Source organism: Lagopus leucura, unplaced genomic scaffold (genome assembly GCF_019238085.1).
Source record: "Lagopus leucura isolate 7727_CA_CO unplaced genomic scaffold, USGS_WTPT01 Super-Scaffold_100157, whole genome shotgun sequence".
NCBI lineage: Eukaryota > Metazoa > Chordata > Aves > Galliformes > Phasianidae > Lagopus > Lagopus leucura.
This window is the reverse complement of record NW_024962334.1, coordinates 530,338-534,835: the sequence shown is the minus strand read 5'-3', so window position 1 is coordinate 534,835 and position 4,498 is coordinate 530,338.

The window sequence follows — 4,498 nt, the reverse complement described above, 5'->3', positions numbered from 1 at the left end:
TTAATAGCACACATGCTGGACAACCAGTCCCATCAAACATGGCAAATGTTTATTTGCAGTCTGCCTTTTACTACGGCTAGAAATAATGATGGAAAGGAAGGCAGCATAGAGGAAGAACAATTGTGTGCCGTTTGGCAAGGTTTCTTACAGGGAAGGCCTCTGGAAAGATGCTTATGTTGTGCTTTAGAGAGAGTTCATTTTGTGGAGAGGACAAAAGAAAATTATATAAGAGATCAGAGAATACCACATTGTGTGCAAGTCAAAGATTTAATTAGTGATGTCCACATGGAATTAACAAGACATGAAAGATTTTTAACTCAAAGTCCATTCCTCATTTTAAGACATTTTTTTTAATATATAAAAAAAAAGTTTTTTATGACTTGTTCTCGTTGGAGGTGTCAGACTAGGACTCCATCCACTCTGTTTCTGGCTAACCCTAGCTTTCTTCTACTGATTCATACTTATTTTTTTCCTCTGGTAGGTTGAGGAGCAGCCTAGTTGTGATGTCTCTCAAAACCAAGAAAACCAAATAAAAAACTCTTGTTAAATAGTCTATTCATCATGTATTTACAACTGAATCTGAATACTCAAGAATTTTCTCCCAGCTCCTAAGTACCCAACATAATTTCCTACCCTCAAGTGAATAATTTTCCACGTTGCGTCAAACCAAATGTTGTTCAGATGAGCTTATCTCTTTGAACAGTCCAACTTTTTGTGTACCAACCCTTGTTTACACCTTCAATTTGTGGTGTTCACCAACACCACGCAAACAGTTGTAGTGACTCCTACAGAGGACTAAGAGAGTTGGAAATACTGACTATTTGAGACTTGGCCAGATTTCTAGTGCATCAAACTTCCCAATGTGTGTACCTGTTCCCTATGTGTCCTCCTTCTGTGGGAGCTGAAATATAAGTTTCTAATTAGCTTAACACCAGGCTGATAATATTACTATTATTGCTGGCTCTACCTACATCAAGAAATAGTGCAGGTCGAAATACCCTATGCTGAGGACTCTTTTTGCACTGTGAAGGCTCTGTGTGCACGTGTAGTTAGCTGGGACTAGTACCTGCATGCTCTCAGGTACTCTCCCTACCCAAGTGGTGTGGGAGGGTGTGAAGCAAGCTCCTGAGGTGCAGCTTCTGGTGGTCCATCTGAAAACGTCAAGGCCAAGCCAACAATCTGATTCAAAAACACGCTCTTGGCTCATTTAACATCATCAAAGTGAGCATCAGCCCTAGTAGTGAGATACAGACCAACACCTGCCAGACAGACTGGGAGACTGCTGCTGGCATTAATGAGGTTAATCTGCATCTGGAGCACGCACACATGGATGTGGAAGATTTCTATCTCTTTGTTAGTTAATAAAGGGAGAAGCTTACAAAGCTGTTCTTCAAAGCAGATACAGTGACAGATATGGAAAAGGAAAGCATTCCCTGTTCATGTGCCTCCAGCTTGATCTGTGAGGAGCCTAATAACATGATGGCAGAATCCATTGTTAGCTAAAGGATAATAATTGTCACTGTGTTTATTGCAGTCATTTTAAGAAGTTGTTCTTATGATTGATTTAGGTGAAAAAGTGAGAAAGGCGAAGGAGCAAAAAAACCACACCAAATTATCTGCACATGCAGAGTATTCTGAGGTATCTTCAGAAACAGGGACTAGGCAGTCTTAGCTTGTGTTACGCTGTACAATTATTTAATGAAAATATGTCAAGACAAAGAAAAGCAAATTACAGTATCCTGGGGGAGAAGGAGTTTTAAATGTGACTGTTATTACTGCCGTGCAGTTCTGAAAGAAGAAAACAGCCCTGTCCTGCCAATGGATCTTTACACATTCTATCATGTCTTCTATCATCTAACTGTACACACTCTCATATCAGACCAGGAAGTATCCCTGGAACAAACTTAACAAACTTAACAAATGTTAGTGAACGTAATTGGTGAGACTAAGATGTAACACTGAACTGACAGGTGTTAAAAAATTTCAAGTTCTGCTGTGTAAAAGATACACTCTCACATCATTTTTATTCCTTACAATATACTCAGCAGACAAAAATAAGACGGCATCTTCAAACTCCCACATTAACTTTATAGTCATGAAACTACTGCTTACATATAGAAACTCAGAAACAATGCGGGCATTTTCTATAGCCTGTTGTGCAAAATCACAGCTCTAAATACTAGACTGAGTCAATACAGACAAACTGAAAAATCCAGCTGAGTTCCTTCTTCCTCTCCTGCTTGAGTATGTAAGCATATCAAATGTGTACATCAGCTGTTGACTTCTGCTTTGTGGCACTTGTACAGTCGAGAGCCACACAAGCGGTGTGTTGTCTCAGCAAAAAGTAGGTGAGGACTGATGTGTCCTTCAGATCTGTATCTCAAGATCAGTTACAGTTCTCAGAACAACCTCAAGGAGGGCTGCTGTCATGTGTCATGGTTTTATGATTTTGATTATTGGTATCCCACATCAAAATATCATGCAGTGCACTGGGAATTAAAGAGTTAATGCTCTGGTTCCGGGCACCTGTCTGGAAGAGAAGAACTGCATTCCCCAGAACACTTTGCATTCAGATAGGAGATACAACCCCTGACAAGGTCACCTGATGCCCCCTTTTTCCTTTGGCTTCCCTCTATGCTGCTCAACTCACTCAGCATTATGGTGAGGCCTATCCACCTTTTGGACGCTCTCATTATATTTGATTTATTAGCTTCAATTCTAATTATATGGTATTATAGTGTGTTATCTTACATTCTGATACCATACTTAGTAAATAAGTTTGTTTCTCCTCAGATCGTTGCCGCTGTTTTTAATTATTTGGGGTCTCCGTTTCCCCTTTCTGGAGGTGTGGATCTGCAGGTTGCTCTGCCCCGCCTGTGGAACAGGGCCAGTCCAGCCCGTAAGCCGCAGACACACACGAATCCTCAGAGCTGCTCTAAGAGTGCCCTGCAGACTTTCATAGGTAAGCCAGTGAGAGCAAATGAGAGAATGTTACGAAAAACTGCTCGAGTGGACCTCTGATGTTGAATTCATCAGTCACATTCACCTGTGCTGGTCAGACTGTGCAAGGTACAAGCCAAGTGCTGGAACAGCCACATTGCTGGGCAGGGCATGAGCATGAGCATGCCTCTCCCTCTGTGTAAGCGGCAACAGCAAAGCTACCTTAGTTATAGTGAAAACAACCACCAGCATCAAATCTTCCTCCTGCTTGACCTCTTATGCTGAGGTCAGATCTGTGTAGGTATTTTGCTCCTTTACTCCTCTGGCATTGAGTCAAAACTCAGAAGTTCGTGTAAGTGCTTTCTCAGCCATGTTTCTTCACCAGCAGACACGCAAAGCCTGACTTCTAGGGAATAGCCAGCTTTGAGTTAAAATATGCAGCAATAATCCTTGAATGCTTCATTAACTTCACATCTGCTGCAGCAAAGGAGTACTTAGAAAAAGTTGTAACACAGTAATGAAGCATTTGGGTTTTATTTTTCTAATCCTGAAAGCACCTTATCTCCATTCTATGTTTGTGGGGGTTTTTTGTTTTGTTTTGTTTTGTTTTGTTTTTAAATTCAATTTACAGTAGTCCAAATCAAAGGTCATAAAACAAACAAAAAAAGACACTATTTTTTTACTCCTTTCTTTATACTGTGGCTGTCCCTCCTTCATGAGAATTCTTTCTTCCTGAGGGGAATAAATGCAACAACTGCAACTGCTACGTTCCTTAAGGTAACAGTAACTTAAAGTGCTGTAATATTCAGAAAAAGACAAACAGCGCACACCAAGTACATGCAAAGAAAAGTTAAAATAGACCTAGCAATTATTTTGAAGTCTAAACTGTGACAAAGCAATCACTAAGCATACACTGCCAAAAGGGCAGTATATCACACTGAAGAACTTTTAACACGGGCTACTGCGTCAAATGAAGCTGGTTTACCGCTCTAATTTCAGTCGAAACTAATGGCAAAACGGTGCGGTATAACGCTGCACGTGAGTGCAGCTCTGAGTTTCTGCTGAAAGGGGCACTGTCGGCCCATCTGCTGGACGGGGCAGCAGCAGGGTACAACCGAGCCCGGAACACTGCGACACACCGGAGCAACAGAGGATGCCGCTGGGGCAGGGGAACAGGGCCATCTTGCCGTCGCTGCCTGCTACTGCTCCAGCATGTAAGGCGACCCAAGGGAGGCTCGCTCCTGTGTCAGTGCTTCAGCACATCAAAAATTGGCGTTAAAAGAAGCTATGCAGTCCACGCTTTTGCACCCTGAGCTACACTGCTTCGCGAGTTCATGCAATTAAGCAGAACGTAACTGACTTGGTTCAACCAGCGTGGGAGGCAGGAGGAGTTCGCTTCAGCAGTGAAAAGGAAGGGGGGAAGAACCTTGTCTTCAGCAATAACCGATGTTAGACTGGGAGGCTCTGATGTTTAGAGAAGGATAGCAATTCCTTTTCTTCAAAGTGTCACAAAAAGCCCGGCCCTTTCACCCGCCGCCATTTTGTGCACTTTTTTTGT